Here is a 14,429-nt window from a genome sequence, read left to right as displayed (position 1 = left end):
CTGGGTGACCAGCTCACTGCAAGGAGTGTGAGACACACCTGAAATCTCCAGGACTAAGTGAAAGCAAATACATCTCAACTTCTTGATTAATTTAGAAGGGGAAAGAATCACTTTTCTAGGTCAGCTGAGGAACAGCCCAAGAGAAGCAGGCAGCTCCCATGTGATAGGCATGCGGATCTGCTCGGGCTGGGTGTAAAAATAAAACAGGAAGCGAACAGCTTGGGGAACATGGCTTCCTGTCACCACCAGCAAAAACCCAAGAACCAGAAAAAATCAGCTGTTTGCTCTTGACTTTGAGCCACCCTTTGATAGTCTCTGTGGCAGCTGGCAGCTTATCTTTGAGGTCCAGGAGTCCTTCCTGGATGCTTTTCTATCAGGGTGTTAAGAGGAAGAAGTGGGCATTATCCCTCCTAATTACCTCACAAGCCAGATTTTGAATTGCTAAATTTGACCCATTAAGGCAGAGGAGTTCAAGAGCCGCAGCACCCAGCGCTGGGATATCTCCCAGACAAGCAGATTGCAGGTTGCTGCCATTTTGCAACGTCTCTACACGAGGCATTTCACAGAGAATCACGGGATGGTTTGGCTTGGAAGGGACCTCAGAGATCATCTCGTTCCAACCCCCTGGGCAGGGACACCTTCCACTAGACCAGGCTGCACGGAAAAGGTTCCCAAAACCAGACACTGCACAGAACAGGCAGATCTGCATCCAAATAAATAAAAGCAAGACTCTCTGAGGATCAGGTCCATGTTGTTCTTGCCCATGTCCAGGCACTGCTGCAGCCATCAGGATATTTAAAGGGCAGGGTGAACTAAGGAAGGGCTCTGACCTTCGCTTCCCAACACCCCGTGTTTTATCGATTCCAGCCCAAGCCCTACAATCTTTTGTCAGCTTTAGTGCTTCATGCCAGACAAACTTTCCCAGCTCCCCCCAGACTGCAGTCTGCACCAAGAAGCAGCTCTCATAAACAAGGCAGCATTTGCAGGCTGCCTGCATCCAGCTTTTCTCCCCTGTGCTTCCCCAGGGCTCGGCCAGGGAGCACACGCGGTGGGATCTGCAGAGCTGGAGTGGACAGACTGCCTGGAAACCTTCCAAGGTGTAGGACAGACAGAAGGAAAACAGCAAGAGGGAAAATAAGCCTGGAAGTGGGGGGGTGAGATGTGAGCACACTGTATAAAAAGAGACAAAAAAAATCCCCAAAGATGATGGGTATTGTGGTCAGATGGACACAGGTAGCAGTGATCTCTGCAAGGATGAGGAAAACAGAGCAGAAAATGGAGTAGTGTCCCAAATACCCACAAAAAAAGGCTCAAAATATATATTCCCCATACACAATCACACTCCAAGTGTTTGCCTGCAAAGCATGTTTTGAAACTAAAAGCAAGGAGTAGTGGTGAAAATTGCTTTTCTTAAAGAAAGAAAAACAACGGTAGAGCAACCATAGAGCACAAATTTGCACCGGTGCAAGACAGGCAGAGAGAAGGGCTAAGAAAAACACTCCCTTTATAGCCCAGCTCATCCTGCCAGCCACCCCCACCCTCCGGGCACAGCCACACTCCACTGCAGAACAGAGTTTCACCCTCGTGATCACCACGACAGCCTCCTCGGGGCTTCCCAAGGCCACCAGGACGGCTCTGCTGGCTCTAAAACCAGCCAGGATCCAGCAAACTAAGGGATTACATCAGCCCTCTGGAGCACCAGGGATGAGCAAGGCAAGGAGGGCAGGATGGGCTGTGGACAACCACACTGCTTTCCCAGCAGCTTCTGGGGTAATCACAGAATCATAGAATGGATTGGGTTGGAAAAGACCTCCGAGATCAGCAAGTCCAACCCTTGATCCAACCCCACTGTGATCACCAGCCCAGGGAATGGCGTGCCCTGGGCTGGTGATCACAGTAGGGTTGGATCAAGACGTGGTGGATTCTCACTCAGTGTCACATCCACAGAATCACAGAATGGATTGGGTTGGAAAAGACCTCTGAGATCATCAAGTCCAACCCTTGGGCCAACTCCAGTCCCTTTACCAGATCATGGCACTCAGTGCCACGGCCAAGCTCAGCTGAAAAACCTCCAGGGATGGGGAATCCACCCCCTCTCTGGGCAGCCCATTCCAATGCCTGAGCACTCTCTCTGCAAAGAATTTCTTTCTGATCTCCAACTTCAATTTCCCCTGGCAGAGCTTGAGCCCATCGTGCCCCCTTGTCCTATTGCTGAGTGCCTAGGAGAAGAGACCAACCCCCACCTGGCCAGAACTTCCCTTCAGGCAGTTCCAGACAGTGCTGAGGTCACCTCTGAGCCTCCTCTTCTCCAGGCTAAACACCCCCAGCTCCCTCAGCCTCTCCCCACAGCACTTGTGCTCCAGTCCCTTCTCCAGCCTCGTTGCTCTTCTCATTTGGGTTGGAAGAGACCTCTGAGATCACCAAATCCAACCCTTGATCCAACCCTACTGTGATCACCAGCCCAGGGCACAGAGTGCCCTGGGCTGGTCATCACAGTAGGGTTGGATCAAGACATGGTGGATTCTCACAGTAGGGTTGAATCAAGACATGGTGGATTCTCATTCAGTGCCACATCCACAGAATCACAGAATCATAGAATGGATTGGGTGGAAAAGACCTCCGAGATCATCAAGTCCAACCCTTGGTCCAACTCCAGTCCCTTTACCAGATTATGGCACTCAGTGCCACGAGAGGTGTTTTAAAGCCAAAATTCCTCTCCTTCGAGCAGGACAAGGAAGATGAAGGTTTTAGGAAGGAAATCTGGGACCCACATGAGCAAAAAGAGCAGTCGATGCGCCCACAAGAACATTGTTAGACCTTGTTTTTCCTTGGAGGGTAGGGATGGAGATAACAGTTAATGGGCTCCTGTAAAACCTTCATGCCTCCTGAGTAGGTGGGACAAAGATTAATAGCACGGACTGGAAAATAAGTGGTGTATTTCCAAAGCAGGAGTCAGGTAGGGCAGAAAACCAGGTGTGGAGAAGCACAAGGTGTGAGAGCAGAGGGGGAAGGATGAAGAGGAAGCAAAACACTGGGGCCAGTGCAAGGCATGAGCTGGGGACAGGGAAGAGACACAGTAAATGAAAGAAAGGACAGAGCTAAAAGAACTTTCCGGGAGGCTCCTTTTTTTATTCTTTAAGAGAGTCATTAGGAGCCGATTGACAGCTCAGTGCCAAGCACGGGCCATCCAGAACCGCTTCCCTTTCCGTGCTCAGGGCATGACAGCACAGCAGAATTGCACCCCGGCCAGCCTGGTCATCAGGCATTAGTCACTGTCACACAACCACCGCACACCATATATTATAACTAAATCCTACCATTCACATGCAACTTAAATGAATTGCAAGGCCGAAAATCCTTATCTTTGGGGCAAAGATAAGCGTTTCCATTTGCTTGTGAATGCTGGAGATTAGATTTGTTTCAGGAGTAGAGTTTTGGGGTTTTTAAGAAGCTGCAAGAACGACATGGGCACAGAGGACCTGCCTTGATCCCAGTGCAACAGGAGAGGAGATCACGTAGGTTAAAAGGAAACTGCCTCTAGAAACAGCAAACTGTCTGCAACAGATTCCTAATGAATATGGAAAACAGATAAAGTCATCAAATTGAAACAGGGTGCGACTCAAGAAGTTCAGTGATCTTCACTGGCTGGGAGAGCCGTAAGGAAAATCCACAAATCCTGCTGCACCAGTGATGTTCAAAAGACTCATCCTCCCAACACTGTGCTCACACCTTCTTAAAAACAAGAAGGAAAGGCTTCTGTTACAGTAACAAATGATTTTCCTCTCCCATTTGAACCGGACCCTTCCTACCTGCTCCCAAGCATTTCCCCTGGAGCCTCCCAGCCATGAATTGAACCACAGAAGGCTCCAGACCTTGTTGTGAGGGCAGTGACTAAAACCCAAACCATCCAAAAGGCCCAGCTTTGCCCTGCAGCTCCTCTCCCCACCTCCAGCCGGGCATGGCCAGGATGCCTCACAATTTCCTCTCCCAAACGGTTCCACAGACATTGCTGAGCCCTGGCCCTCTCCAGCCCTGAAAAAAGTTTGCTGAGCACAACAAAAGCTCTGGAAGCTGAACTCACCTCTCCTATATCCCTACTGATCTTCCAGCACCTTGTTTCCAGGGTTCACCAGGTTTCTGCTCCCTGTCACCCTTCCTAACAACTCCTGTGCTTGGTCTTGGACACCTCGTGTTCCTCCAAGAATGCAGGATTCACACGTAGAGCTTTTTCCCGTGGCTGCCCATCCCACACCCTGCTCCCTCCACAACAAACTCTCACCTTGAACGTCCAGCTCACCGGCTTTTAAGAGGATTCTGACTTTGCCAATCAGTTCTGTAAATACTCCTGGGGCACTGGGGAACAAGCATGGCCCAAAACGCCCAAAAAAAGCAGGATAAAAAAAATGCAATTTGCAATTTTTGCCTTTCCGAATGCAGCACTTTTGAGCAAAGCCGGAGGTACATCCAGGATGAGTGTGGTGCTCCTCCAAGATTCCTTATCAGCAACTCATCGACCGCTCTCCCCACCAGCTCTGCTCTGCAGATCACTCAGGAATCCCAGTCCTGGATTGGAATCAAGTAGAATTGGTTTGTCTCAAACAAGAACTGCCAGTCTATAAACCCCTCGCACAAAGCTGCGCCTTATTGACTATTTTTAATAAATGGGGCTGGCACAGTAAAATTGGGCAATTGTTAGGGACAATGAAGGAGACAGACTTTGATTACAAGTATTGAGAAGCAATACAGGGACGTTTTAGGATTGAGTATTTGCTTTCCAAGGCAAGTTCTGTCAACTGGAAACAGCAACTCGGAGCAAATACTCCTTAACAAGCATTTTGGAGCAGAGCAGAAATCAGCCCTGCACAGCAAGAGAGGAACCAGACCCGGGATTTGGGGTTTTTTGGTAGACAGCACAGTCACCATGGTGGTGCAGGGAAGGCAGGCAGGACTCCAACACGCACACAAAGAGCTGTAAATAACAGGTGAGCTGGAGGGAGGGATCTGGCAGGTTCTCCCCACTGGTATTTGACCAGTTAGCATAGCATCACTGGGAGTCACCTGGGTAATTCCCGGCTCAATGTGACACACAACCTCTTAGATCAGGGACCATCTGCAAATAAATCTGGACCCCAGCAGTGAGATCATCTGTCATAGTGTCTGGTGTAGCACAAAGCACCTAAGGAGGGCAGGGAGCTTTTTTTGGGGAAGGGGAGGGAATTCAGCCTTGATTTCCAAGTACGTCAGGGTGACCAACCACCCTCACAAAATGCTCTGCCTGGACACAAACAAGCAGCACAGTCAAGGAGACCAAGCCCTCAGCTCAGCCCCTTGGAGAGCTGCCTTTAGGAGTGCCCATGGGGGGATTAGGCACACCAGCAGGTTTGGGAATGAGGGAGAAAGGAGATAATCAGATCTGAAATTCCCATCAGTATGAAATAAGACTTAACTCAGTAGCTTGCCAACGCAGACCGACTGTTCTTTCTAATGTCTGTGACAACTCTGCTTCAAATTTCAAGCTTCTCTCAGCAGTAACTACTCCCCCATGTAGCTGTAATGGCCAGAAAGAGACTGGCTTTTATGTAACCCCAAAAGACTTGCAGAAAGGGAAGCAGCAGCCACACACACACACAGAGGGAGAACTGAGGGGGAAAAAAAAATCAGCAGAAGGCTCTGCTGAGTGCTCAGGGCTATATCCAAGCTCACAATGCAGCCACAGAGAAGTGGGATGCAGCAATCAGAAATGCTCCAGTTCCACGCTCAGAGAGAGACCCAGCAATCAGTGCTGCATCCGAGCAATAGGGAGCGAAATTATAGAGCAAACTGCCATGTGATGCCACAAACTACTCCATCCCGCCAGCTGTAACAAGTATTCATTCCCAAAAACGCGTCACAGGCTCATCTGTCATTACCAGCCCTGCCTGGCAGCAGCTGAGCAGGAGTCAGCAGTGAAGGGCAGCTGCGGGGCTGCTTCCTTTCACAGTGGGCTGTTCTCCCAAAAAACCATGGGGGAGATGGATGAGCAAAACCCTCCTGGGCAGCAGGGAAAACGCTGCCCACCATCCCTCACCAGCCGGTGGGATGGGAAGGGCACGCTCTGTTCTCACACAAAAGCTCTCCTGGAGCAGGATCCGCCAAAAACCCGGGAGGGGTTTGAGGAGAACACACCGAGCCGAGCACAAAAACCCACCTCAGTGTATGAACAACCCACTCCAATCACCAGCAGCTTTGCAGATACGATCTGCCGGCGTTACGAAAGGGGCTGTTTGGGCAACACCGTGGGGCAAGAGCAGCGCTGCTCATGTATTTCCACACCGGGAACGCCAGCCCCGATCCCGCAGCGGAACGAGCATTGCACAGCACACCAGGAGTCCCTGAGACACCAAACACCCAGCCCTGCTCCCTTCCCAGAGTAAAAATACTTTTTCTTTTCTCTCCCCTGCCTTTTTTTTTCCTCCCCTCTCCAGTCTGCTGGCTCTGAAAAATGCAAAAGAGGCTCAGAAAGCCATTTTCTGCGGTTTTTTTGTCTGGCTCATGCATTATCATCATCATTTACTGCCCTCAAGGGGATTGCACAGGTGTGACTGAAAATTTGGCTCTTCCTTTTAAACTTTTTGTTATCAGCTTTGCTGAAGATGATCTTGCTGGAATAAATACCAGGCTGCTCTCCTGGAGAGGGACTCGCTCGGAGCTGTTGGCAGAAATCAGGCTGGGGGTGGGAGGATGGGGGTGTCACTAATGGGGAACATACAGATCCTCCTGGCTTCTGCTGAAGTGCTAACACAGCCAGCAGTTTGACCTAGACTTTCATTTTTTTAAGCCCTAAAAAACACACCGTTGCACTAATTAATGTTTCCATTCATTTAGCTGAAAAACAAGTTAAACAAAGAGGGTCACCTGGTGTTCCTATCAATACCTGACTAGGATACAGGCAGAACAAATGCATTTAAATAAAACTCTACAAGAGATGCGACAAGAGAAAGGCAGTTTAGCTCAATTAAAGAGAGCTGTCACAGGGATTTGATTCTCAGAATACAGAACTATTGATTAAACAGGAATTAAAGCTCCGGAACAGAAAGGTTTCAAGGTCTTTGCCATGAGGGTGTACATCAGCAGAGACACACAGGGCTCCTCCAGCGCCACAAGAGCTCTGGCTTTGTTGCTTCCTAGGAAACAGGAGCAAAAGGGAGCAGAATGCTCTCTGCTAAACCTGTGAATAATTTGGGCAAGGATACAAGGTCAGTGACAACACAGAGGAGCATCACGAGCGTCAATCAACAGGTAGGTTGGACGTTCTCGGGCACGGAAAAACCATGAGAGGTTCTAAAATATTTTAGGAGCACGTGGGAAGATGCCTGGGCAGTGAGCAGGTCTCAGTCCTAGAACGGTTTGAATTTGAAAGGACATTAAAACTCATCTTGTTCCATCCTCTTCCAATGGGCAGGGGCACCTTCCACTATCCCAGGGTGCTCCAAGCACTGTCCAATCTGCCCTTGGACACTTTCAGGGATGGGGCAGCCACAGCTTCTCTGGGCAACCTGTGCCAGGGCCTGCCCACCCTCACAGGGAACAATTCCTTCCCAATATCCCATCTATCTCTGCCCTCTGGCAGTGGGAGGCCATTCCCCTTGTCCTGTCCCTCCATCCCTTGCTCCCAGTCCCTCTCCAGCTCTCCTGGAGCCCCTTTAGGCACTGCAAGGGGTTCTCAGGTGTCCCTGGAGCCTTCTCTTCTCCAGGTGACCCCCCCAGCTCTCCCAGAGGGGCTCCAGCCCTGGAGCAGCTCCGGGGCCTCCTCTGGACTCACTCCAGCAGCTCCACATCCTTGTGCTGTTGGACCCCGGGGCTGGAGGCAGCTCTGCAGGTGGGGTCTCACCTGAGCGGAGCAGAATTTTCCAAGCCTCAAAGTCTGTAATAGCACTGAATTAATTTCAAAAGATGTTGAGTAGAAGGACCTAATTTAGGTGGGAAGGCAATCAGTGTCCTTCCACAGCTCGCTGTGGGGGTCCTGCAGGAAGCCAACCCTCTGGCTGTGGGAATGCCTGCACAGACCCACGGCCCAGCCCCCGACGGGCTCAATCCCGGGCTGAATTCCCACTAATGAGGAGAGCGGGTTTGCCTCCTCTCCTTCCCACCGGCCTCCTCAGCCAGCAAAGGCTTGTGCCTGTCGCACTAACAAAGCACAACTCACAATACATCAGCACATTCCCATTCCCGGGCAGCGCTCGGTAATTAATACGGAAAGAGAGGGAGTGGTTTTTTTTCCCCCTAAATGACTTTTTCCTGAAGTTCGAGCATATTTTAACCTTCCTTTTCAGCAGATAAACTCTGTCTCATTTGCAGCTAAGCTCAGCCTTCCCTTCTTTGCCACACACTAAACTATTTTGATTAATAAAAGAGTAGGAACAAACCAGTTCCAAGTGTTTTCTATAGAGCTCAACTGCTCTTTCAGTTTCAACTCACGCCTAGATAATTATATCACAGCTCTGAGTGCCCCCACCCTTCTGCTGCACTTGGGGAATACTGGAAAGATAAGTCTTTTCTTAATTATTAAATGTAAATAGCTCATTAAATATAATCCAATTACTTTAATTGTAAGAAAAAGGAAGTAATTACAATATGTACATGTATTCTTGCCTGAACAGTTTTAGTATCTTAAATGAATCTTTGCAGCATTAATATTTTAAGTTGACCTTTGACATGAGGGGAGGAAAAAAAAAAGGCATTGACTCCCTGATATTTTCCAGAAGTGTTATATCTGCTGGGACTTTGGTCACAAAAAACAGGAGAACAGCCTTGGGCGTCTAAATTAAGATGGTTATGAATGGTTCATAAAGCCAAAATAACACAGGAGTTTTCTGTTGTGGAGGGAATAAATAAATACACACACATGATGCCACATGAAGAACCTGAATATGCTTTTGGGATCCATTCTGGATCTCAGGAGTCAGGAGACAGGCATTGCTGTGAATTCTGGAGAACAGCCAGGATGCCACACCAGTACCAAGAGTCACCACATATCTGGGGTTTTCCAGGCAGTTCTTCCCCACACCCACAGTTTTTCCTGTCCAAGGACAGAAAGGGGAATTAGGCCTGGGGGAGAAGGGGCCTGCTCCCTGTCTGGGATTTCCCAGCTCCTTCCTGGAGCTGCCCAGTGAGGTGATCCGAGAGGAACATGGACTGCGGTGTCAGGGTGTGCACTCACCATCTGTGCAGTGCACGGGAACAGCACATGATCCCGGGCTGCCATTTGGGATTTGCAGGCAGAGCTGCAGGAAGCTGGGAGTAGCTCTCCTCTGGTTTTGCTCAACAGCATGACAATCCTTGGACTCACTTTCTCCATCCCTGCGGCCAGTGGGACCCAACCACCTTCCAGCAGACTCCAGCAAGGCCCCACTGTTTGGATCAGCCCCCCTGGTCTGACAGAGCAGGGTCGGGTTTCAGCTTGGCTGTGGTGACAGATGCCTGTGAAATCTCCTTGGGACAGGCAGAAAAACACTCATTTTAAGCTGTAGTTGTTTCCATTTTGCATGTTCTGAGCCCAGCAGTGATCTCACCTTATGTAATCTCCAGTGCAAACTCCAGGCTCTGAACCATCCAAAACTATTTCCAGAGTGTTTGAAACCATAAAATCCCTGAATGGTTTGGCTTGGAAGGGATCTTAAAGACCATCCAGTCGCACCCCCTGCCATGGGCTGGGACACCTCCCATTAGCCCATGTTGCTCCAAGCCCTGTCCAACATCTCCTTGGACACTTCCAGGGATGAGGCAGCCTGTGCCAGGGTCTCACAGCCTTCACAGAGCTCCCCAATATTCCCTCTATCCCTGCCCTCTGTCAGTGTGAAGCCATTCCCTGTGTCCTGTCCCTCCATCCCTTGTCCCCAGTCCCTCTCCAGCTCTCCTGGAGCCCCTTTAGGCACTGGAAGGGGCTCTCAGGTGTCCCTGGACCCTTCTCTTCTCCAGGTGACCTCCCCAGCTCTCCCAGAGGGGCTCCAGCCCTGGAGCATCTCTGGGGCCTCCTCTGGACTTGCTCCAACAGTTCCACATCCTTCTTGTGTTGAGGGCTCCAGATCTGGATCAAGCACTCCAGGTACTGAAGTAGAGAGAGAATCATCACTTTATTGAACTGATCTTTTTGGGAAAAGGGAGATTAGTCCATATTAGGGATGCTGTGGATCCAGGCCCTTCTATCCAAGCTCACCACAAGGTCTATAATAAGCTGCTTTATGGAACCCTCTCATGTGGAGCCAGCCCCTAGATGTAACCTCCTTGATACAACATTGAATCCTCAATAGCAACCAAAAGGCTATTTTGTTTAAGTTAATTACAGCCGTTTTTAATTTAGCTTGCAGAAGGGAAGCGGCCAGTGATTTCACGCTGCCCTAGACAGAAGGTAAAGGTTTTCCACAAGCTGTGTTTACAGCTCTGTGCCTTCCTCCAGCACAGCACCGGCTCTGCAGCTGTTGGTATTGAAAGAACAGGATCTGGGTGTGTGCTCGGTTCTCTCTCGCCTGGTTGGGGTTTTTTTTGCTTTTTTTTTGCAGCTGCAAGGCCAAACCCATGAGTGTGTGTGTGCTTTTTCTGACGGTGACAAAGGCAGGGTGCCTGAAAGGGAACTCGCTTCCGCTCTGGCAAGCACTCAGCCAACTATTTGCTGGGCTAAGGGGTGGTCGGGGAACTTTCACCCAGCCATTCAGCCAAGGCCGCCATTCCCCCTCCCTCCCAATTAAATCCCATTTTTTGCACTCCATGCATGAACTGCAGCCACACCAATACATCAGATATTGTGGCTGATAAGTCTCCTCTGAATGCCACTTAAAGCCCTCCAGTGCCGGGAGCTCTGAAAGCAAAGCATCGTTCATTCTTTGAGCGACAGAAAGAGACTCGAAGCGAGGCTCTAAGTGGTAGGAAAAGGGCATCCAGAGAAAGAGGAAATGAGAAATTAAAACCACATTCAATCTTATTAGTGGTAATACAATAGGTCAACAAAAGTACTTTGCACAACTCCACAGCATGGGAACAATTTATGCAGAACTCGGAGCAGTGACACAAACAGGTCTGGCTTTCACCAAAACCAGCACATTTTGTCAGCACAGCTGGGAGGGGAGAGGGCTGGAGGGACACAGCACCCCCATGCCTTGCAGGAGAGCACACTGAGGAGAGGAGAACATGAGGAATATTCCCCCCTCCTCCTTTTCCATCTGAAACATTTTCCCTCTCAAGGGATTTCCAGCATCTTACGCGCGCAGCCTCTTTGAAGTGCCACAAAGTGGCATTGCTCATCATTTCAGTAATGATAGTAAATAAGCTCCAGTATTTTGTTGATCCTCTTCCTTTTGCTTTACAAACAAAAGGTCAGAGTCATTAGCCTGGTTTGATGAGTGGGGAGAAATGGAGGCTCGGAAGAGGCAGGTCATCGGAAATGAATGAGCAAGACAAGTCACAGGAATTAAAGGACATCCACGCTGGGTCATCCAGCCCCCAGATAATCCAGAGTCCTCTCTCCATCGTGGCCAGGTATGAGATGCACCAACAAAGAGCACAGGAACAAGGCAAGCACAGTTCTCCCTGCCCTCCTGCTCCATGCTGGAGCATCCCTCCACACCTCAAGACCACGTGGAAACAAACACTACCATTTAATTGTCCTTCACGGATTTCACTTCCATGAACTGGTCTCCTCTGTTCCTGAACTCATCTAAACAGCACAGCCATGAGATCCTGGGGCAGCAAATCCCATATTTATCACAGGCTAGGGAAAAGAAGCTTCCTTTTATGCCCTTCACTTGACAATTAGGGGATGTTAATAGCAAATCTCTGTGGCTTTGCTGTAGAAAGGAGTTGCTCAAATAAGTTTATCACCAATAGAATGAAACAAGCCCCTTCCACACAGAAGGTTATTGAGCTGCATCAAGGCCAGGTTGGACAGGGCTTGGAGTGATCTGGGATAGTGGGAGGTGTCCCTGCCCAGGGAGGGGTTGGAATAGAATCATAGAACGGATTGGGTTGGAAGAGACCTCCAAGATCAGCAAGTCCAACCCTTGATCCAACCCCACTGTGATCACCAGCCCAGGGCACAGAGTGCCCTGGGCTGGTGATCACAGTAGGGCTGGATCAAGACATGGTGGATTCTCACTCAGTGCCACATCCACAGAATCACAGAATGGACTGGTTGGAAAAGACCTCTGAGATCATCAAGTCCAGTCCTTGGTCCAACTCCAGTCCCTTTACCAGATCATGGCACTCAGTGCCACGGCCAAGCTCAGTTGAAAAACCTCCAGGGATGGGGAATCCACCCCCTCTCTGGGCAGCCCATTCCAATCCCTGAGCACTCTCTCTGCAAAGAATTTTTTCCTGCTCTCCAACTTCAATTTCCCCTGGCAGAGCTTGAGCCCATCATGCCCCCTTGTCCTATTGCTGAGTGCCTGGGAGAAGAGACCAACCCCCACCTGGCCAGAATTTCCCTTCAGGAAGTTCCAGACAGTGCTCAGGTCACTGTCCACCACTTCTCCCCAAAAAGTCTGGGACACGGCTGTGGAACAGGAGGTGACACAGAAGGCACTGAGGGAACAGGGCAGGTCACCACTGAGCCATTTGTGAGAGATTCCTAGTGCTGTAAATTCCTTCAGCAAAGCCCCTGGCAGATGCATATTTGAGATATCTGAGCCCCACCACTTCTCCAGCAGCAAACTAACTCCAGAAAGCTTCCCTGCGATTTCAGGAATTAGGGCAGGATCTGGAGGAGCTGTTTCCCAGGCTCATTACTGCAGGAAGGCAAGCTTGGGATGGAGGATGTGATTAACACTTTGCAGGGCCACTGTCTGCTCAACAAAATAACCTGGAAGTGCACATTTCAGTTCTTTTGGGGAGGGCCCTCACCTCCCACTGCCTCCCAGGCAGGGAAAAAACCATCCTGCAGGCCTTAATCACAGAATCATAGAATGGATTGGGTTGGAAAAGACCTCAGAGATCATCAAGTCCAACCCTTGATCCAACCCCACTGTGATCACCAGCCCAGGGCACTCTGTGCCCTGGGCTGGTGATCACAGTAGGGTTGGATCAAGACATGGTGGATTCTCACTCAGTGACACGTCCACAGAATCACAGAATCATAGAATGGATTGGGTTGGAAGAGACCTCAGAGATCAGCAAGTCCAACCCTTGATCCAACCCCACTGTGATCACCAGCCCAGGGCACTCTGTGCCCTGGGCTGGTGATCACAGTGGGGTTGGATCAAGACATGGTGGATTCTCTCTCAGTGCCACATCCATAGAATCACAGAATGGATTGGGTGGAAAAGACCTCTGAGATCATCAAGTCCAACCCTTGGGCCAACTCCAGTCCCTTTACCAGATCATGGCACTCAGTGCCACGGCCAAGCTCAGTTGAAAAACCTCCAGGGATGGGGAATCCACCCCCTCTCTGGGCAGCCCATTCCAATCCCTGAGCACTCTCTCTGCAAAGAATTTTTTTCTGCTCTCCAACTTCAATTTCCCCTGGCAGAGCTTGAGCCCATCGTGCCCCCTTGTCCTATTGCTGAGTGCCTGGGAGAAGAGACCAACCCTCACCTGGCCAGAACTTCCCCTCAGGTAATATCCCTTCAGATGGCAAAAGAAATGTTATATAAATGAGAATCAGGCCTGAAGCTGATCACCTTCCAGCAAGCACATCCTTTGCAGTGAAGGCTGATCTGCTTCCCCCCCCAAAAAAAAAGAACTGGCATGTCTTTTTATTACACAGAGTTGCAGAAATACAAAAGGAAGTCAATGTCACCAGAGGAGTTCAGTTCTGAGCAGTCATTTGCTTATTACCCAGAAGCCACTGCCACAGCCTTTTTTAAATCCTGTGTTTATAAATACCTAAAGTATTTAAATAAATGTTAATCTGTGGTAACTAAGGCCCTGATCTCACAAATATTTATCCTTGCACAGTGAGAATAAACACTCAGATACACAAATTTCTTACTACAGATCCCATTTCAGCCAGAGTGTTGCTGCAAACAGCAGACAGGCTGGGAAAAGAGTCGGGGTTTCCTTTCCTGGGTTTGCACACAGTGGAAGTGTCACTTTTGGTTTGTCTTTAGAAACTGTACAAAGGGGCAAGGGCAGTGCTGAGCCACCAGACAGGGCCTGTTCTGGCTCTGGGAACCCTCAGAGGAGCTTCTGGCAGTGGTTTTTGCCAGATTCCCACTCTGTTCTGGGACAGCAGGAACTTTATGCACAGCACATGCAAACACAATCCCCATTCAATCCCTTTCCTGGTTTGGGACTGACTCATGAGCAACGAATTTTGCTGAGCTGAAGGACCAAGGGCTCAGTATTATCATCAAACCCCAAACCTTGCACTGAAAGTCATTAAACATTTTGAGTCCAGAAACTACCTGAAAGGATTAAAGCCAAGTCGAAACCTTCCTCATTACAATCTGCCAAAGAAAACA

At 49.6% G+C, this 14,429-nt stretch overlaps 1 protein-coding gene across 2 annotated transcripts in view; it reads right to left on the bottom strand.

The window, feature by feature from the left end:
* The window catches only part of WASF2 (WASP family member 2), a 34,055-nt gene that overhangs the window by 16,389 nt on the left and 3,237 nt on the right, over positions 1 to 14,429 (bottom strand). The window contains exon 2 of one of the 2 annotated variants that reach the window (XM_071576691.1): positions 4,280 to 4,563. The exons of the other annotated variant lie outside the window; for it this stretch is intronic. The gene's annotated coding sequence lies outside the window, so the exon portion shown is untranslated. The remainder of the gene's footprint in view (positions 1 to 4,279; positions 4,564 to 14,429) is intronic. 2 annotated transcript variants of the gene reach the window in all.

Source organism: Pithys albifrons, chromosome 24, assembly GCF_047495875.1.
Source record: "Pithys albifrons albifrons isolate INPA30051 chromosome 24, PitAlb_v1, whole genome shotgun sequence".
NCBI classification, from domain to species: Eukaryota; Metazoa; Chordata; class Aves; order Passeriformes; family Thamnophilidae; genus Pithys; species Pithys albifrons.
Note: the sequence above shows the minus strand (reverse complement) of the source record. Positions and strands in the feature narration are given on the sequence as shown.